A 22,135-nucleotide genomic window follows, 5' to 3' on the forward strand; every position below is an offset into this window, starting at 1 on the left:
TTCTGGAAAGATGACTTAGAAAAATTATCTGACAACTTGATGCACTAATACAAATTCAAACAGAAGAGAAAATTCTGGCTATAGAGAATCTTGATGAGCTCCAGGACAAAGGAGAATTGGGAAAGAAACTTTCTTAGAAACACTTGTCTTATCCTACCTTGGTGAGAAGTGGGAATGTTTTCACATGGAGAACAGGAAAAACAGGAAAGTGCAAAAACCAGCAACAGTCTCAACTTTTCCAGTCTTCCCTAGATGGAGAGAATAAAAACCACCACACTATTGTATAAGAAGTGTAGAGTCATGATGACAGAACACAATTTGACGTCAGATTTGGCATACCACAGGCCATTTAGGGCCTTCTGACTGCACTGTGTTTTAGACAGCACTAATATGATGCTAGAGTACCTACACTAAGTTGAAAGTTAATCTGGCTGTTCATCTTCCGAAGGCAAATTCTTCATTTAAATGCTTGGCCTTCAAGATAAGAGCAAGGCTAAATCTTCATATGTGCAGGTACATTTATGTGCTCTCTTTATTCTAAAGCTGGACATGAAGAATTCAGGGCATATTTAGCTCACACATAATTGCCATGCATCCATTGCTTCTAGCATGCAGCTGGCTTGCATTTGACCAGTTCAACACATGGAAAAAAGAAAAGTTTTGTTGCATTTGTCCCTTTGGACTTGGCTCAGTTGCTTTTGCTTGTTGCAATGTAAGGCAATTTATGCAGTACTACTGTAAAAGTGAGGTTGAAAGAAATAAGAAAACTTGGTGTTGCTTCAGGAATGTTGTTCCTGTAGTGTGGTCATGTTGCACTTGTACTTTATGACCAAACTGTTAATTCCGTGAAGTTACGATATCACTATGATCTGAATGTACAAAGTTAATTTATTTACAAGATAAGAGCATGTGAGAAAGAGACAATATTCCCCTCTAGATTGCATCATATGAGAAAAAAATAGCCATTTGAGAAACAGTCGTCTCCTACACACAAGAAGTAACAGAGGGGAATTTTAAAAATGAAGTGTCTGCACAGATTGAAAGCAAAACTTTTGAAACTATTCAGAACTCTAACAGATGAGACATGCCTACAATGTTGACAACTCCTGTCAAACTCTAACTCCAAATATTTTTAACTTTCCAGGTGATACAGATGCGTGGCTCTATTTCAGGGCATCAGAGTTCACAGTGCTTCATGTCTAGCAGTAAAGTTCTGACTTTCTGTGTATAAGCCAAGAGAATAATTTCTGAATGCAAATCCAGCTCAGGTCAAGGTCAGGTATGAGTTCAAAGAAGTCTAAAGTTTCAGTTCAGACTTGTTTACTGTGAAATCTTGCGAGACCTCTATTGTCTGTTATGTCCTCCATGTCTTTTAACACAACAGTTCAGTGATGGTGATTAATTCACAGAAGCCCACAAGGAGCCTCTTGATCATGTTTTATCACCTAATTGAAAAGAAAGTTGAGACACTTCTTTTCTTCTCATGGTACTGATGGAGAAGTGGTATCCCTGGGACTCAGAAATGTTCCTATCTGTACCACATTTTATAACAATAAAACTTGTGATGGAGAAAACCCATCTCCATGTTCCAGCTCCTCCCCACTAATGACACCCATTGTGCAATGCTGTCATTATAGTTACTGGGTCTTACTAACCTAAAAGCTCTGATAATCCCTGTATCTAGACTGAGAAAGAGCTAGATACTTCTCAGGATTTCTGAAAAGAAGTTCAGAAGACCTAAGTGAAACACTTGGATCCATGCAAATATATACCATTTTTTTATAAGGCAGGTCTTTTGTAGGCCCTTTGATAAATGACCAGCAGGTCAGCAATGTGATGGCTACAATGCTAAAGCCATGCTTCTAGTGATATTTCTACCATCAAGTCAAACCATCTCAGTATTTCACCTGATATCAAACTGGAAACAGACTCTCTTTCCATTAAGGGCTATCTCAGAACTGAAAATTCAGCCCCACTCACCTTCAGCATTTTGCATGTGATTCGCTCACTAGAGACCACTTATGGGTTTTGATTCAGTTATCCCCTTGAGACCCACTGTACATTGAGTGGTGCTGTATGGATGGATGTGTCTTCAGTAGTACCATTCATACAGTAGTTCTCAGCCTGAGTAATCTGTCAGAATAAGGGCCTTTCGCTCTAGTTCAAACGTTCCTGAAATGCAGAGGGAGGTCTGATTTCATTGGTCTCATAGAGGTTTCTCACAAAAATAGAGGTATTTTCAAGATACCCAGAACCACAAATCCAGCCCCCATTGAATTTCAGTTTCCCTTACAGGTCATTATTGTTTTCACCACTTTATGGCAGTACTGGCCAAAATCAATCTTTTACAACTCCACTTCCTACACATACTAAAAGAAAAAGATTGGGGCATTTAATTAGAGCTATTTATATTTTCAAAATGAGGAAGACATTCTGAAAAAGAAATTGGTTTTGCAGCCAATTTAGGGACCTTCTGTCTACAAAATCTGCTCTAGACACTTTCCCACCACAACTTTCTTTCCATTATTAGGAACTTACACCACGTTGTATTTAGTTTGGTATTTTGCCAAAAAATGTTCTTTAGGTCTCTATAGTACAAAATCTGACAGAAAGCATAACACAAGGAAAAAAGGTATTTTTAAGTCCATACTTTTTTCCATTTTCCCATCAGAAAAATTTTTAAAAAAATATTAGTAATATAAATTCATCTCTGTTCCAGTTTTTGCTCTGGTTATTTATACCCTTTAAATATGATCCATGTAGAGAAGTCCAAAGTTATTAAATCTGTTCAGATAGTCCTTCAATCTATTCAGGAGCTGAGTGTACCTGGCACAGGCACCGAGTATTTCCTTTTGGTTCTGAGCTAGAAGTAAGACTTGAAGTAAATTATTTTCTGCTATGATAATGATGATACTACCAGACGTCCTGAGTGGAAAAGGCCAGGGAGGTTCTGATACTGACTCACGTTCTGATATTGTCTCTTTCTTTTTAACCCTAGGAAAACTCAGCTCAGATTCCATCTGTGGTTTTCAGTAAGAATAGTGCTTTTCCCTTCTTCCCGCACACTTTTCCAGCCCAATTGACTGAACTACAGAAAGGTCAAATGACTTACTTGGAGGGTAAGCCATGAGTCAGTAGCACAGCTAGCATTGAATCAAATCCTTTCCTGTCTTCTAGTCCAACCACTAGACAACAAACAATTGCTTTCATTGACCAGAGAGCTTTAATGAAGTCAGCATTAGCTGTGGTATATGCTAGTATGAGTCTCTGAACAGTGTTAGTATACATTAGTATGAGTCTGTGAAAATCAGTCACCTTCTACCAGCAATTCATTTGGTATGTGTCAGACAGCAGACCTTGAGTCCCTCACTTTGCGTGCCTTGTGTCCTGTCTGTGCATATCACTATTTGCACACTTAAGTCATGCAGCTGTGCTCCCATCTGCACTGGGAGTTGGTGTGTACAGTTCTATTCAGGGGCTGAACTACAGCCTTCATTCTCAGTCTTTGGATCCTGAGACCTCCAACAGGATTTCAGCTGCCCTTCCTTTACAGTCAAGAAGAGGGGAAAGGGTCCATTATTCTGTTCTGTAGTAATATGAGATCATAGTTTGAAAAATGTTCAGAAACACTGGACAAGATAAACTTAACAATCTATTTTGACTTTAGACTCTACCGATGTTTGGATTTAGCTGATCTATATGCATCTGCACATATTTTGGCAGATAGTTGTCTGGAAATTTTGCAGAGAGACCGATGGAAGATATTGTAAAAAACAGAAAATATGGCTGAAAAGGAGCTTGAGCAGGCATCTAATCTATCCTCATCTAAAGCAGGATGGGTTTTATCTACATCATTTCTAGCAGGCAACTCAACTTCTATCCTCTACCTCCCCAGGCAATCTGTCTTATCACTTCACAACTCAAATTATTAGGTTAGACATTAAGGGAACCTTTATTGCCCTCCCTCATCGAAATGAGAGTGTGTCACTCATGTATATGATGTAAAGCAGTCAAAAAATAAAGCTCATGCAATATGGAATAGTATGTATTATGGAGTCAATGGTACAGAAGTAAATGTGTCTTCAGCAAGAATTCCCTTTCTCTTATGGTACCTTTTGCAATACAAAGAGCCTTTTTCCCACCTATTTTTACTGAATAACACCTGGTTCTGCCTTTCTCCTAATAAGACTCTATTTACAAAGATTTTCTAGATGTTATTCTACACAACTGCCTGTGTACATGAAGAAAAAGTAATAGGAAAAAGAAATGGTTTTCAAATGACACTGAAGATTTTACTTTTCAAAGACAGGAAATTAATATTCAATCATCTGACTGAATTTGTTGTGCTGTGCTGCGATGGTTTAGCTTGTATGACACACAAGATAACCACTGTTCAGAGACCCTGCAATAACTCAGCAAAATAGGATGAATGGAAGATGACGTTTCTGCTATAAATCATCAGGTCTATTGTGTATATGTGTAATAGACAGGACTTGGGAAGGAGGGAAATATGGGACTGTTACGGAATACCAGAAGGAACTTTTAGCATGTTTCTTTTACTGATGACTGGTTGGCAGCTCAAAAAAAGCCCCCTCTAACATAAAGTCACCATATAAATTAGAAATGGAAAGAGCTACTATTAAATCATCTTTTCCATCCTCCTGTCACTGTGAAATTGTTCCCTACAGTGTGTTCTCAAGTGTTTTGTCCAGTCTTCTCTGAAATAACGTAAGCAACAAGGTTTCCATTGCTTTTCCTTGGAATCCTACCCCACACTGTAGTAGATCTTGTTAATAGGAAATGTTACTCTAAAGCATAAATTTTCCTGCTCTCAGTTTCATCTCATTAATTCCACTTATACTCCCTTCTCTGGTCCTAATCAATTCCTTTGCCTCTTAAGTGTTTATATCCTCCTAAGACTTATGGGGAATTATCATACCCCAATTAGATATCATTCAGCCAAGATATGTGCAAAGCCCATTCCCTTCATTTTCCTTCAGCCCACATCTAAGCCTTGGATCATTTTTTCCCCTCTCTGAAGTCCCTTCAGTTTGTCATCGAGTTGCCCTCAATTTAAGTTGAAGAGAGTTCTGTTCCCTACACCGTAGCCAGAGACGTGGCTATTGGGTTTCCAGAACACCAGAAATCCCCAACTCACCACAAAGTCAGATGGAGAAGAGTGGCCATGGAGACCACTCAGGAAGAAGAAGAAAATCAAGGAGAATGGCAGTTTCCAGGGAAAGAGCAACGTAAAATGACAGCAAAACTGCATAAGCAGTGGCTCTGGGGGAAGAAGAGCCACGGCAAACCCTCCTAGGAGTGCTGGGAGCTGTGCTGTCCCGTGGCAGTGGGGTATGGCACCAATGGCTTCTGCCCTGGTTGGCAGCCCCAAGTAATGCCAGTGGGGTAGAAATGCCCCCAAATCACTCCGCACCCACCCTGTGCCGGTCATGTCAGGCAGGGCCAGCGTCACTGCTTTGCCAGCATTGCTAACCATTTCGCAGTGTCCTGCACCATGACCTCATGAGTGGCAGCAACCTGGGCGAGCGTGTGTTTCACAGACGGACAAAGCCCACTCTGTGTACAAGTTTTTTCCTTGTGGCTGTAAAATTAAGGAGTGGGAGAGAAACCTGGGCTGTATCATAGTCTCCTGGTGGTCCACCCCCTCCACCCAGCCCTGCAGACTGTCCAAAACGTTGTCATTTTACCCCAGAAGGCAAGCAGGCCTGGGGTAGATCCAGAACAGATTACAACGTAATCCAATTCACAGGGAGGGGTATTTTTGAAACAGGATTATATTTTTTTCTTCTGGCTGGCTGCCAAAAATAAATAAATGCTGTAAGTATAATGTAATGTTTTTAGAGGGCATGGTGATGGAAAGAGAAGGCTCGTTTCCATATCCATGTTAGAGAGCAGGAGGGGGTAATTTGATTTTTGCAGTGGTGTGCAAAGCAGTCTCGGGGTATGTAAGGTATAAATGCTGGTATTTCACAGTGGAATTTCAAACACAGTATTAGTCTGAAGAAAGCAGTGCTTAGTTTCTAATCAGAACAATGTACTATGGGTGCTTGGTCTGCATTTCAGCCTGCCTGAACCTTTTGTGACCTTCAGAGAGTTTTGCATAATTAGCTTGATTAAAGACACAGAACAATTTTAGCACCAGGGACCAAAACCCACAAATTACTGAGGATCGCATGTTTTGCAAAATAATACCATTCATGTGATTATTTGTTTTGCTCTAATCATTTTTGAAATATTACTCCATTGCTTTGACTTGAATTGCTGGTTGTAACAGATAGCCAGTTCCCAAATAAAATTTAAGTCTCTACAAAAATGTTTCCATTGCATGAGAAACCGTTATTGGATTTCTCTAATGTTGTAGGGCTGAGTTTGATGTTTGTATTAGGGATATGACTGCAGAAGGCCTGCAGTACAAAGACTTTTCAGCTACGTATGCTGTCATTTCACTGGGCCTTCCTCAGACTTTGCTTTTGCCATTTTGATTTAAGTGTGTTAATCTCAAATTTTTAATGTGGCAAATCCAATAAAAACCAGACACAGAACATATGGTAATTCATAGCTAGACTTTTGCATCTAGAGATCATCAGGTCATCTTACAGAGAGCAGTTTGGGGACTGCTTTGATCAAGGAATCCACAAGATAAATGTGGGGACTTGTAACAGAGGGAAGTATTGCCCTAATGCTCCTTGGACCATGCAGGGTAAAAACTGAGTACAAAATGCATCCCCAGAGCATTGCTAGAATGGAGATACCTGTCTATCGATATAACTAAAAGGTACCCCTTTGGCAAGGTGACCCACCTACCTCCTTCATGCTAAAATGGAGACTGCCTAGTTGTTTTCTCTCCACTCACACAAGATGTAGTAATTTCCCACTGCCTGAGGGTGGTGGAAAGAAAAATGCTCAGAATGTCCCAAGCGTCCCAGGCCCAGACGGAGAGCTCTTTTAGAGGATCTCATCCTCTGCCAAACACCTTTTTTCCTCACCGCTTTGGTAAGGAGTGGCTGTGAATTCCTGCCCATCCGCTCGCCTTTTCTAACAGGTTTCCTGACACACTCCCTCTCCCTCAAACAGTGAAAAAAAGGAATCAGGCAAGTGCAGTTGGGTTCACACAGTCTGTGTTCACATGCCTATGTAGCTGTGTAAGGCCAAGCTTACATCCTTCCCCTCTGTCCTGTTTCCAGTAGCTTCCAGACTGAAGAAAATGGTCAGCTACATTACAGAGCTTGTAAGCTATTTAAAGCAACCCTGCCCTCATCCACACTGTACCTACAGCCCTCACGGTCTGCTGGCCCACTGCACAGATTTATGCAACCCTCTGCTGTTAGCACACCCTCATTGCTGCAAAAGATCTCAGCTCAAGATCTTCATGTGTTAAAAGAAATTAAGGAAGTTGCAAAATCTGTTGGTACAATAATAACAGTGGGTGTTCTTACAGAAACCAGTATAAGCTGGTTGAGTGGCACATCTGGGATGGTTTTAAGAAGAAACTTGATTAATACCACAGATGACTGCTATTTAAAGCCACTCGTTTTGATGCATAGTTTGGGGGAGGTTCAGTTTACCACTAAGGAAAAAGCAGGAGTTAATACAGACAGTGAGCGTACGTGCTCCACTGGACAGTATTGATCACTGGCAATTTAGATTTGATAACTTAAAAGTGGGGAACTTGATTAGAATAAATATGAAGAAATTCCAGTGGGGCAAAAAATTTAAAGAACACAGCAGCAAATCCCTCTCCCCCTTAGGTCAGAGATTTAACCTGAAGATCAGGTGAGACAATCTCATTTGGAAAGTAAAGTGAAGGAGAACTAAAAGGTCAGCTATGATGTGTGGTTAAAGGGGAATCTGCTCCAGCTTACTCTACAAGACTAACAAACAAACCACTTCACCCAAGGAAGGTGAGGTTTAAATGAGAAATGAACTGGGCCATGACAGTGGATAAAGGTAGGAGAGGACATGAGGGTAAGTCCACAGAGATAAATGCTCCTTGTTGGATACCATGTATGACAGTTGAATGCCAGTGAAAGAGGATTTTGGAGCAGATAGATAAATACATTTGTGTGTTGGTCCTTTGTTGTTCAAATATTCCTGTTTCCAACACTCTACTTGCAAAGATGTAAGGTATGATCAGGGTTGAAGACTCTCGGGTTGGAGGAACTTGGTAGAAACTCATATTCAGTAAAGTAATGGGATACCAGAGTACTCATCCAAAGGAAGTGAAGTGTGAAATAATAGGTGGCATACTGGCACAGATACATTTTCTAAGTAATTAGATATACCTGTTATTAACCAACACTAGAAAGTCCACACAGTGACTATTTGTAATAGATCAGAGGAAGAAGCTGGAAACCTTTTACTTCAAAGGGGTAAGCTTCCCATGAATCCTCAGGAAAGTGAGGAGTGAGTTAGCAATAGAGTGAAAGACCGTATTTGCAGTGTACAGTTTACAAAGGACCAAGGCCACACAGACTCTACTAAGGAAATTCAGCTCTGCTCTTTGCCAGAGAGCCTGATCTGAGTATCTGTGTTCAGAAGTAGGTGAGGATGAGTGGTGAATCCTCCATAATGCACTGGAACTTTTAAACAGCCCTGTGACAATGTCTGTGTCTTTGCGGGTCAGGGGAGAGGTTCTTCTCTTGGTATAAGAGAGGCTAAGATAAATGCAGCTTTTGGGATGAACAGATTTTAGGCAGCACTCAGTTCAGCATACGGACTAGTTGCAGCACCATATGGAAGGTGCTGATATTATAGCAATGGATGTAATGGATCTGATTGTGATCTGGCTTGTGCCAATTCTAGGCAGATGCAATTCCTTCAGCTTTAATGGACTTACCACAGCTTCACACCAAATGAAGTGAAACGAGTTTTGGGTACAATATATCTACATTAAGCAATGAAAGACTTGTGATTTGTGTGATACCTTATTTAATTACCTTTTTTTTTCTTTCCTTTAAATAAAGTGCTAGCATGTTGTGTGCGGAGACTTTTTTTATCTTATGAACAGTTGGCATTCTGTTTGTTGTAAGCTGTGTGTGGGTTCCTGTGCAAGACAAAGGCATGGCACTGCTCTGGCTGGGGAGCTTTGTGCCAGCTCTTCACTGAGGAACTTCACAGCAGTTTTGGACACATTTTTCTTCATTGGGAGTGGAAGGAAGAAAACAGAGCATGTGTGCACAGCAAAAGCAAACTTTCCAAACCTGGTTAATCTCACCATACCCTTGCTGTGCAAACCCCGGCTGCTGTAAATGAAGTGGAGACAGGGGAAGCAAAAGCACAAGAAATAGAAGAAAGGCAACAAAGGAGAGAAGCAATGGAGAAGATGGGGAGGTAAAAAGCTAGGGAGAGAGGAGCACCAAGCAGCAGGCAGGCTGTGATATCAGCGCTGTTCTTAGAAAAGAAGAAAACAGAGGGAAATATTTCTTTGCAGATAAAAAAGACCTAGAAATTTGGAGTTGCTTTTCCTCTGTGTGAGAACTTGCTTCCTGACAATCCATTTTGCACCACTAGTCATCAGCTTTTCCTGAGAATGAGTGGCTAGAGTCAATGGGCAAATGCTCTTCTAAAAGAAGAGCTCCCAGTTTGGTTTAACATGTATATGCAATTCCCCCTCAGCTCCTGATCAGCACTTGGCTCTTCCCATAGCTGCATAAATTGATATTGAGCAGCAAGTCGCTTGCTCCGAGTGAGCAACCCTGTATTTGAAAGGACAGTGAGGAAAATGGTGGAAGGTGAAAAGGGTAGAGAAGATGGGAAGCAGTGGAGAAAGCCAGGGCTGAAGAAAACAGCAATACATTCATTCCATGGCCTTCCTTCTCTTCTAGCCTCCTGCTTGGCTGTGGCTGGAGCACATCTGATGTGTAGGCAGTACTCAGGGCCCAGGAATTTGTATGGCCTTGACATTCTCAGGAATATGCCTTCTACAGTTGTTAGAGATGCTTTTGTCTTGTCAACATGGGAAATGGCCTGGTTAAGTCCAGGCCTGGGAGGCAGTCACAGATTAGGGAAATTGTCTTTGGATTTGTCTGTATGGGCCAATGTAAATTTGAAAAGGACAGGATGCTATTGTTTTACTTTTTTTGGCCACAGCTAAATAAAGAAAATATGTTGCAAATATAAGAGGTATCTACTTTCAGCTTTGCAGGCTTAAAAAGACTGATGATCTGGATAATAATCAAAGTTTGAGATTTCATTTTCCTATAGGCTGCTTTGATGAAACATGAAGAAAAATTGCCTTTTAAATGTTGTCCTTTGTGCAGAAAGACATTGCTGATTCTTTCTGCTGATCTGCTGCCTTTGCAATTGCTAGCTGGCTGTCAAGTAGAAGTCAATAGAATGATGTGCTGCAATAGCATGGTGGAGGGGCTGGAAAGGCAGCCCACAGGATGACAGCATGTGATACCCACCTACCTCCACAAGAACTCTCCGTGCCATGATAGTGGTACAGAGCAAGAGTAACTCCACTGAACTACACTAGTGTAAGATCAGGGCTTCAGCTACACAGACAGTTTGAGGAGAGACGTGAAATGACCATAGACAGCAGAGCAAGATGCAGTGAGAGCAACTCCTCCACCACGCTGTCACTTCTTCTTTGAACACACAAACATTCTGGCCAAGTTTGCTAAAGCCAGACACAGGCCAGCCAACAGAAATGGCCTTACTTCATTTCTCTTTCATGTGTATCTGTTGGACCACATGACCTGTCAGAGAAGGCAGAAAAAGAGAAACTCAGTGACAGTGCATGAAAAAGGGAAAATGATCATTGAACCAGTGAAGTCCCTGTGGGTCTTGTGGAACCAATGAGGTGGAATTGCAGCACCAGGCACATCATGTGAGTGCATTAGCCATACTTGCAGTCATTTGGGTTGCCACTGCAGCTGTGCAATGCCAAGGGCCAGGGCACACACCTCTGCAGAGTTGCAGAAGGGAAAATACAGCATTTGTTCTGCACTTTACAGTTGATGTCCATAGAGTCACAATCAACCCCTGTGAAAGGAAGAGCTTTTTTGTTTTGTTTTTTGAATGTTTTAATCTGTTCCAGAGTTCCATCACCAATAACCTGCCTTTGAATGTAACAACAATCTGCATTACACTTACCCCAGAGCAATCCTTAATAATATAATTTTTTTCTAATATGTCAAATGTTGCTAGGAGGCTACTCCTCAGTGAGGACTAGCTGTGTAGAAGGTTTCAGCTCTTGGAATTCAGCTGTTTTTAATTACCCACACAGATAAGTGTAGCCATTTATTTTCTTTGAACTAGAAAAGGTTGCTTTTCTATTTTTAACCCCTGAAGACGGCTGAGTAATTCAAATGAAAGTCCTTGGTCCAGAAATAACCTTTTTTTCTTTTCACCCTATGAGGACCAAACCCAGTTTCTCATGAGCCAAGCTTTAACCCATACCTACTCAGTTCAGTCTGATTATATTCAGGTCACGTTTTCATAGCTTGGTAATAACCATGGTATCTGAGACTCGTCCAGCAGGGCATTGAGCAACATGGCTTGCATTTGCCTTTTAAGAGAGAGTCCTTCTACAGCAATATTCGCACAGAGAGGCACTGCTTAGTAGGATTTTTCACTGAGTAAGATGCTACTCAACATGTATAAGGGTGACAAGATCTGGTCCAAAACAAACATGTATGACCAATTTTCCGAAAGAGCTCAGCATGTTGCCATTAATGTCACAATGGGAAAAGACTGCGTGCTAAGCACTTACAAAAATCTGGCCCTTGTTTGGATGTGAATGGGGGCTTGAGCTCTTTAGAAAAATCTGGCTGCAATTGTGGGTGCTGAGTACTTAGGAAGCAGTGGTGGTCTTGAACCAGGGCTGCCATTACTCCCTGATTTACACCCTTGTCAGCCATTGATTTTCAGCAGAGTTACACCCTTTTGGAATTGGAGCAGCACAGTCAGGCTGCCATCATTTATAAATCAGAGCATATATAGATAGCTTTTTTTTTTTTTCTTTAAGAAAATGTTTTTGAAATATTACCCTGTTGCCTGAATCCGGGCTGCTCCTGACCGCCTGCCAGCTCCTAGATTAAATGTAAGTCATTACGGAATGTTTTCCTCACATGGGAAAGACTGGAGTGGCTCGGTGTTAGTTTTGCCCTCCAACATTAATTCTAATTACCTCAAAATGCAAACATGTTTGAGTTTCCAGCAGATGACATTATTTTCTCTTTGACATCAGACATCAAAGAAAGAAAAATAAACATGGGACAGTGACAGCATTAGGCCTCTAGTCATTTTTCAGAAGGGTTTTTCATGTTCTGTTACAGACTGGTTCTTCTTTAAGTCTTGTCTCAGATATTAGGGAGGGGAAAGGTTTACAGACTCAGAGACTGATGGAGTCTTTTCCCTTCCAGTTCTCTTTAAATAAGAGGGGGGTGGGGGTAAGGAGAGAAACAGTCTGGTTTAGATCAGGGTTGGAGTCTTGTTTTTTAGAGACATGCACACCCTTCAATACTTGGGTTATTTTCTTATATTTATTTTTAGCTTTTCTTCTGAATGTTCATGGATGCTACTGCTGCATTTTAAAATTGCAATAATTCAAAGAGAACAGAAATTGGACAAGTGTAGAAAATTTTGCCTGTGCCTGGCAAATACAAGAGCAGAACTTCAGAATTTTGCAGATGTTTAGGACTTTTCAAGACATCATTGTTCAGTCAGGTGTCACTGCTGCTGAAAGCTGATGTTGCCAGATATTCCCTCTATGGAGCACTGACCTTTCAGACTTTTCAGGTCCATAGGATTTGAAAATGGACCAACCAAGGAAGCTGCCTCTCCTTCTACTTGTCAGGGTTTGGGATGTGCTAGCTTTCACCCCCATGGCTTTTGTGAACTGTGGCTCTGGCAGCTCCAGGTCAACCTTCATGCATCCTGACACAGTGCCAGGATCCTCTCGCCTGCACCCCTGCCTGCACCCAGAGCCCACTTCTTCCCAGTTTTGTTCAGGCTCCTGGGGTGATGCTGGTGCTTATGCTGGAGCCTCTCTCTGCATCTGAAAAATGGAAATAATACCACTGCTCAATCTGACAGACACCATGGAAAGAAGTAATGGCTCAATGATTAGAGACCCTGACTGTGTTTGGTGTGGCAGGCTGTAGAAAAGTCTATACAAGAAATCAAATCATGGGAAAATTACAAAAGTCTCTTCCCAGGGACTGGGATAACAAGGTTATTGCAGGACATGGCTAAGATGCACTGTGCTGGCAGAGCTCTGCAGGGAAGCTTGGACAACACATCTGTGCTACTTGCTCCTCACTTTCTTGAGCACTATAACTGATTCCCGAGCTTTAAAAAAGGTCAGCTTGTGATGGACACAGCCTGCAGGAGCTGGTGCCATGGCTATGCAGTGCCCCTGTTCAGCATGCTCCTTTCTTCCCCCAGTGGAAATATAGCTCCTTCCACTGCACAGGGCAAGGAGTATTTTTTTATAACACACACACACACACACACACACACACACACACCGCATTTAAAAAGCATAGAAGCAGATTCATTTTCATTTAATAAATAACAATAAATAAATAAGCACTGCATTCTGCAGTTGTTGCCTGCGGTGTGAGCTCTAGCATTTTGAAGTGTTTTCATTGGGACATTACAAATGTTTGTAATAAAGCTGACTGGCAAAATCTTGGGCTGGAGCCTCTGGGCTGCTCAGCCAGCTTCACACCCATCCTCCCAACCCATTTTCCCTTGATGCATGCCCAGGGCAGGCAGCAGATCCCCAGGGGCCCTGCAAGGGCTGTGGCCTGGGGTGGCTGGGCGGGTGGGCATCAGCCAGCACACCTCAGGCTCCCTGGAGCATGTTTGTCCTCATGCTGAGGCAGCTGAGGACAGTGGAAAGATAACAGGGTGGAAAGATGCACTAAAATAATTTTTGCATCTCTCCTCTGTTCTTGCAGCAGACACAGCTGTAGTCTAGAGCCTGATGCTGTCAGACTGAAATTTTTCCGAGAGAGTTTATTTAGCCATGCTGTGCAATATGTGGAAACTTCACTGCAACACTCCTGCCAGGAAGCACTGTAAGAAGGACCATGGATTCCTTCACAAAAGGTAGAGAGAAAATACTTGATTGAGGAACATGCATTACCTTTCCAAAACCGCCTACAGTGACTCTGGGAGAGGTCTAGCAGGAGACATCCTGAAGGGCTCTTTTGAAGAAGAGAGTACTGAAAACCTGCCCTACAAAAGTCAGTGTTTCCATTTGGGCACTCAGAAATGAATGTACTTAAAATCGAGCTTTGTACAGAAATTTCAATCAGCCTGAATGCTAATATTAGCAACAGCTCTGCATGTTGGTAGAGCATACCAATCCTCTTTGGGCAGAGTGTATCGTTTGGGGATATGTTTTCAAAATTAGATAACCAAAATGTTCTTACAAATGGATTTGATTACTTTCTGTCTGTACAAGACCAGGTTTTTGTAAAGGAATGGACAACTGCCTGAGGAGGAATGGTGGTAGAGTATGTGAGTATCCTTTTTCGCACACATCAGTGCATATTTGGTATATGAGGTGGTGCTTACACAGTTTTCCTTTCACTGTTCAGGCAGCCAGTTTTTAAGATGTGGCCTGTGGTGTTTCTGTTTCTTTGATGTTTTCAAATGAGATCTACTTACTTTAACATGTCCATTATATCTAATTCTCTGCTAAGGCCATCTCAAGGCTTCAGAGGAAATCTGGATCAGGTTTTATTTTGTCCAACCTATTTCACCCATCTCTAATTTAAAAGAAAAGGGAGCTGTATCCTCTGGTAAAATGACATTCACAACTTTGTGTTTATGATGTGAGAGATCCTCTTGTTTCAGAAATGCACAGTCCTTCCTTTCCAGTTAGCAGAGGCTTGTTAGCTGCTAGAAACATTGGGCCAGTGAAGAGTGGGTGATTTGTTCTCGTCTCTTCTGGATGCTGAGTGGTGGATAATAGTCAGTTACAAGCACACATTTAGAGTCAGCCCGGTGCTTCACCCAAGGTCATAAAATGAGACCAATGATACTCAAACAGTATTACATCTTCAGTGAAGTCTGAACCAGACACTGCTGGGACTCCACCACAGGAACAAGCCTTATCCATATCACTTTGCACTCAAGCTATTGCTATAAATCACCTGCATGCTTTGCAGGATGTAGGACAACTGTGTACAGCACGGGCTGGCTCATGAGAGGCACTGGGCACCCCCAGCCCTTTGCTGGGATCATTGCATGTACAGAGATTGCTCAGTCATTCCTCAGGTCAAGTCCTTGCTAAATGGTAACACTAGCAACAACATAAATGTACAAAGCTGTACAAAATGATGTATGTGTGTGATAAGTAGCAATATGTCCATTAATATTGCGTGACTTGGTGGAAGAGAGATTTTTCTAGTGCAACTTCAGAAGTGCTTAGGACAACAAGATATTCTCTGTGGGAGCCGTCTACTTTCCACGTGGAAAATGCATGATGGGGTTTTGGGTAGGATTGGATATATTTTGCTGCTTTGAATTACTGTTTGGATGAGTCAAGCTATTTTTTGTCATGTCTGATCTCTGCGGTCCTGGCGAATGGTTATTTCTGCGTGGATGGTGCATTAAAGTTCCCGTTAATGGTCAGGTTCTCTTCAGCTGCAGATATTATCTTTTTAAATGAAAATAAGTATTTTAAAATAATTCCTCTGTTATCAATACCTGTTTGGCAGTTTCACTTTTTGTGAAGCATATGTCTGGATAGGAGTCAGAGCTGGTTTTGGAAGAGATGGCCTATTGCCATACCCCCTTGCTGTTTGTTTTAAATCTGGCTGTAGTGCATCTTTAAGCTTTGTGGAGGTTTTTTTTTTTCTCTCTCTGTTTCATGCCTAGCAGTGGTGCTTTATACATTCACTAAGAATGTCTAGAAATAAAGATAAGGAATTTGGGAAACTGTAAATGTCCTTATCTCTGTTGCTGGTGTAAGTAGAATGAGTACCCAGCAGAAAAATAGTTTCATATGAGGTAACAGCTGCCGTTTCTGTAGGTACTGAGTGAGGCTGTGCTGCAGTCATTAATCTTGTACTCCTCCTGTAGCCATTCATTAATGAGAAATAAAAGCAAGAACATCACCATTTGGGGATTAGAAATGGAGACCGTGCCATTCAGGAGGGAAAACCCAAATCCACTACTGATAGTAGCTGAGTATCTTTTCAGATGAAGCTTGGTCTTCTGAGCTAACACCACTTAATGAGTAGTATCTCTTGCAGAGAAAGAGTCTCTAGGTGCTTTCAGTAGTTGCTGTGTTTTGGACAAGAGGTGACCTTCAGATGTACATTCATATTAACTGGGAGGTGGTGGTGTACAAAATAACCAGCCCTTGCTGAACCTACCAGCAGCCAGAGCCTGATCATAACTGTATGAATGCCAATAGAGAGCTCCCATCACAAGCTGGTTTATTATCCCGTCCATTATAATTATGCAGCTAGTACACCACGGAATGATTGTAATGAAAAAAATCATCATGATTTAGATATTTACAAACATCATGCTTTATACTTGCTTGAAATTTTAAGATCTACTGGAAAGAAAAACATACCTTCCAAACCCAATAATGTATGAGAAACACGAACAATGTGCTCTGTGCTGCTCTATACTACCACTGGCTGGATAGCAGTCACTTGCTCCTATCTGCCAGAGATTAAGCTGGCAATATATCTACAGGGACACCTACAGAAGTTCTTCACAGCATGTTCAGTTCAAGATTAGCTCTTTGGGAAATGCCACATAAGAAAGACAACAGGCAGTCAGGATATTCTAGCAATTTACCATGTGCTCTGTGGGAGGAAAGTGAGTGCCCTGGATGCCTAGCAAGCCTATTGTGTGTGCAATGGTGATACACCATGCAAACTGGGCAGCTGTTTCACCCTGAGGTCCTCAGGACAAACTGATTAAGGTGGGTTCTGACTCCTAGCCATTGGACCATGTCACATGTCATGTAACATGCATAGTGCTCTGGTTGTCCTATGTGGCCTCTTGACAGCCCCACTTCATAAGATATCTTTTGCACATGCCTTTTTCAGCACATCTGTGAACTCCTGAATGTGCTATGGGAAACACAGACCAAGCTAGTGACCTTCCATGATGGAGTGACCACATCAGTGGACAAGGGAAGTGCTACAGATGTCATCTATCTGGACTTCTGTAAGGCCTTTGACATGGTGCCCCACAACATTCTTCTCTCTAAATTGGAGGGATATGGATTTGATGGATAGACTATTTGGTGGGTAAGGAATTGCCTGGATGGTCGCATCCAGATAGTAGTGGTCAACGGCTCAATGTCTGGATGGAGATCAGAGATGAGTGGGTGTCCCTCAGGGGTCTATACTGGGACTAGTACTGTTTAATATCTTCATCAATGACATAGACAGTGGGATGGAGTGCGCCCTCAGCAAATTTGCTGATGACACCAAGCTCAGTGGTGCTGTTATGGGTTTGTGTGGTGGGGGGGGGGTGGTGGTAGCAGGGGAGGGGCCGCAGGGGTGGCTCCTGTGAGAAGCTGCTGGAAGCTTCCCCGGCTCCAAGTCGGACCGGCCTCTGGCCCAGGCCGAGCCCATCAGTGACGGTGGTAGCGCCTCTGGGAGAACAGATTTAAGAAAGGGAACCGGCAGTGAGTAGTGGGATTGGAATGTGAGAGGAGCCCCTCTGCAGACACCGAGGTAGGTCAGTGCAGAAGGAGGGGAGGAGGTGCGCCGCAGGAGGTTGATGCCCCTGCAGCCCGTGGTAAGACGGCGGGCTGTCCCCCTGCAGCCCACGGAGAGGAGCGGAGGCCCCCCAGGATGGCCGGGACTCCATGGGAAAGCCCGCGCCGGAGCAGCCTGTGGCTGAAGATCGGCCCGCGGAAAGGACCCATGCCAGGGAAGTTTGGGAGGAACTGAAGCCCACGGAAAGGACCCACGCCAGGGAAATTTGTGAGGAACTGCAGCCCGCGGAAAGGACCCACGTTGGAGACGTTCATGAAGGGCTGTCTCCCGTGGGAGGGACCCCACGGTGGAGCAGGGGACGGGTGAGAAGTCCTCCCCCTGAGGAGGAAGGAGCGGCAGAGACAAGGTGTGGGGAGCTGACCCCAACCCCATCCCGTCTCCCTGCGCTGCTGCAGGGGAGGAGGTAGAGAAAAGCGGGAGTCGAGTTGAGCCGGGAAGGAGGGAGAGGTGGGGGGAAGGTGTTCTAAGGTTTGGGTTTACTTCCTAATATCCTTGTTTTGATTTGATTTGTAGTCAATTAAATTGATTTTGTTTCTTCCCCAAGTTGAGCCTGTCTTTTGCCTGTGACCATAAGTTGTGAGTGATCCCTCCCAGTCCTTGTCTTGACCCACAAGCCTGCCTTTATATTTTCTCCTCATCCCACCGTGGGTGGGGGCAGTGGGGGGACAGTGAGTGAGCAGCTGTGTGGTGCTTTGTTACTGGCTGGGCTGAAACCACGACAGGTGTGGTTGACACATCTGAGGGGCAGATTGCCATTCAGAGGGACCTGGACAAGCTTGAGAAGTGGGCCCATGTGAACCTCATGAGGTTCAACAAGGACAAGTGCAAGGTCCTGCACCTAGGTCAGGGCAACCCCTAGTATCAATACAGGCTGGGGGATGAAGGGATTGAGAGCAGCCCTGTGGAGAAGGACTTGGGGGTACAGGTGGATGAAAAGCTGGACATGAGCCGGCAACTTGTGCTCGGAGCCCGGAAACCCAACCATATCCCGGGCTGCATCAAAACAAGTGTGGCTAGCAGGTCAAGGGAGGTGATTCTCCCCCTCTAGTCTGCTCTGGTAAGACCCCACCTGCAGTACTGTACCCAGCTCTGGAGTCCTCAGTACGGGAAAGACATGGACCTGCTTGAGTGGGTCCAGAGGAGGGCCACAAAAATTATCAATGGGCTGGAGCACCTCTCCTGTGAGGAGAGGCTGAGAGAGTTGGCGTTGTTGAGCCTGGAGAAGAGAAGGCTCTGGGGAGACCTTATTGCAGCCTTTCAATACTTAAAAGGGGCTTATAAGAAAGATGAGGACAGACTTTTTAGTAGGGCCTGTAGCAATAGGACAAGGGGTAATGGTTTTAAACTAAAAGAAGGTAGATTCACACTAGATACAAAGAAGAAATTTTTTACAATGAGGGTGGTGAAACCCTGGAATGGGTTGCCCAGAGACGTTGTAGATGCCTCATCCCTGGAAACATTCAAACATCTTGTTGTGGGAAGAAGATCTCTGACTGCCCATGTCCAACTGACCAAATCCTCCTGGATAAGATACTGAGGACGTACTAGAAAGGGATGCATGAGCTGTGCTTCTCTCTGGCTGAAAAGAGCCCCTGCAGGATGTGCAGCTGCTTGGCAAGCCAAACATGGTAGCGTATCTTCCAACTTCCTATGTCATGGCCAAGAGGAAGGCAGCATGGTTAGCAGTTGTGGCAGCTGCTTAACTTATTTTACACCTTTAAATTGGTATTTGGAGTGTAAAGAAGGTGTGGCCAAGGTTTGCTAAATTGGATAAAATAAGGCTTCTACAGTCATGCTATTAGGGGTGTCTAATTCCTTTTGATCTCAAATGCTTGTGAAAATCAGAGCCTCCTTCCATATTGTGGCACCAAGGCAGTCTGGTTTTCAAATGCAATGAGCACTAAATATCCCAGTTGAAACTAAGACTCTCCTTCAGGCTGTTTATATAAGCTATCAACAAAAAGCTTCCTTGGTACATGTAAGGTTCCCATTTGTTCATAGTTCTGCTCCTTCCTGTAGCCTTTTCATGGCACACACATATTCCACATGCATCTCAGTACAGTGTGTGCATGGACTAATGTTTCCAGTGGAGTCCAACACTCACAGCTTGAAACAATGCTCATCTTTCAACATGTCATTTAGTAAGAAACCAAAAGAGAGACATATTGTCCTCTTAATATTACTGGGTTCAGCCTTGAACCATGGGGAAAAAAACCTGTCTATACGTAAACAGAGGGATTGGGGCTGAGCCTGAGCAGACAGGATGGAAGAAAAAGAAGGATCCATCTGTATTTCTGGGACAATAAAATGGTACCAGTGGGAAGCAGGATCTACTGACTACCTGGTTGTTGGGAGAGGGGGCAGAGTTTTGTGGTAGAGGCATGTTATAATAAGAAGTTCAAGGAATCCACTGTGATTCAACAGCTGGTTCAATCAAACCAGCTGAAACTGCCTTCAATACCATCCTGGACCAGATTTTTCAGAAGAATTCAGCAGCTTGGTAGCTAAGCCCTTTTGCAAAACATCTTGCCACTTATTGTCACAATAGAAGCTGCTGGATGCTGACCACTTCAGAGGAGCTGGACCAAACGCGAGATGCCAAGCACTTGAAACTCTGGCATTGAGCTCTGTGGAGAATTTGATCCATTATATGCTGCTCCACTTCAAAGTGGGTAGCAGCTTGTGACAACCATACAGCATCACAGCAAATGTCACTTTTTGTGCAAACATTTAACCAACAGAAAGCGGCTTTTTAGCGTGGTAGTAAATTTCACCCAAATTTCAATTTGCTTTGATTTTTTTTAGAATTTTCACTGAATGGAAAAGAAATGTTGGGCTTGGGCCTTTCTGATGAAAATATTTACAAAATTTTTCAGGGTAACTTGGGGTGCAGGAATGACAGAGGAAAGTAGCGTTTCCTCACCAAGTCTTGTTTACTGTTTTCTGATACAACAAAAAGAACATTATTAGGACAAGTTTAAAACCAGAAAGAGATACAAAATCTATTCTTCTGAGATTTTCTGTCATTTTCTGCACAGATTCATGTTTTAACTTTGGGAGAAGAGAAAAGACACACACCTTCTCAAAGGAAAGAGGAAGACAGTTTAGCACAGACTAAGAGCTGCAGTTCAACTCTGCAATCTGGGTTCAGGCCCATCTCCAGCTTTCAGTATAATCTTTCTTTGGGTATTCTTTTTTTTTAAATCAAAACCAGGAATTATACAGCTGTTGAGATAAGAATAATTAAGAACAATGCATTTCCTTTTAAAGCTCCTCAAAGGATAACCTCTAATAAGATGAATTGAGCGTCTCATTCAGGCCACACACAAATGATGGCTCATATTTAGTAACAACATTTTTTGGGGCAAAGATAAGCTAATTTTGCTCAAGAACAGAGGGTGGTCTTTAAGCCTTGCATTTGTCAAAGAAACAAGCACTTTTTTATCTATTGCGTATAATCTTCCACAGCTCAAGAGGAGTAATGTAGGGGGAGGGACATTCAGGCAATGTATTTATGTTGGAGCACAGGCCTGAACATTTGAACAGAGTGTAAAGTTAAAGAGACAATGAGCTAGACTGTGGAAACCTTGCTTGCACTCCGAGACTTATGTGTGCTGATGCTGTAGGTGCCTAGCCTTGCAATTAAGTACTAGATGATCTGTTATCTGGATGCCACAAAGCTCATCTGGATTTATAAGAAAACTGAAAAGCAGTTTCTCATAGCTAACATCTCTATTTCTTTTCTTAATGCCCTCTTCTTTCTATGGAAAAGATTCACTACTGATCTACACAGAGCGTCAGCAACATCATCACAGTGTAAGTGAGCCTGCAGGATGCAGGGGGGATCCCTGTGGTCCTCTGCTCCCTCCCCAAACCTGCTGGGATCTGTGCCCTGTGCGTGCTTAGCACTGGATGGTCCTGCTCTCACAGAATGCAGAAAGGCACAGTCAACCAAGGAATTAGGACCCATGTCTGGTATGTGGTCCCATTACGAGAGTGGCTCACAGTTTGCTCTCATGCCCACAAGTGTGAATCCAGAGAAAAGCAGTGAGGATGCTCCTCAGTAGCCTTTGTGCAGGGTGTTGGAGAGCAGAGCACAAACTAGTGCTGGTTCTCCATGCTCGTGAAACTAGCCTCATTTAGAAGAGTTCATAAGGGAAAGCCTTAATATGCAGAAAAGGCAAGACATAGTGCAAAACATGCCACTGACAGGTTCTCCTCCTCCCCTCGAGACATTTCACCTGAAAAAAGAGAAGTACCAGCTGGAGTTATAAATTATTCCAGCTCCTAATTGCCAAATGCTTCCCCTCTCCCCTTTGTATCTGTTACAGATGCATCATCCACATATGAATGTTTCCTGGAATTTGGTTCCAGAGATTTGAGCCTGTGAAGTTTTGGGGCCA

At 43.0% G+C, this 22,135-nt stretch overlaps 1 long non-coding RNA gene across 1 annotated transcript in view; it reads left to right on the top strand.

Annotated features, from left to right (window-relative positions):
• LOC142043333 (uncharacterized) overlaps positions 1-18,306 on the top strand; it is a 55,274-nt gene extending 36,968 nt beyond the window's left edge. Inside the window, exons 3-4 of the long non-coding RNA XR_012654008.1 lie at positions 17,052-17,172; positions 17,779-18,306. This is a non-coding gene — a long non-coding RNA (uncharacterized LOC142043333). The remainder of the gene's footprint in view (positions 1-17,051; positions 17,173-17,778) is intronic.
• Positions 18,307-22,135: the final 3,829 nt, after the last annotated feature.

Source organism: Buteo buteo, chromosome 2, assembly GCF_964188355.1.
Source record: "Buteo buteo chromosome 2, bButBut1.hap1.1, whole genome shotgun sequence".
Lineage (NCBI taxonomy): Eukaryota > Metazoa > Chordata > Aves > Accipitriformes > Accipitridae > Buteo > Buteo buteo.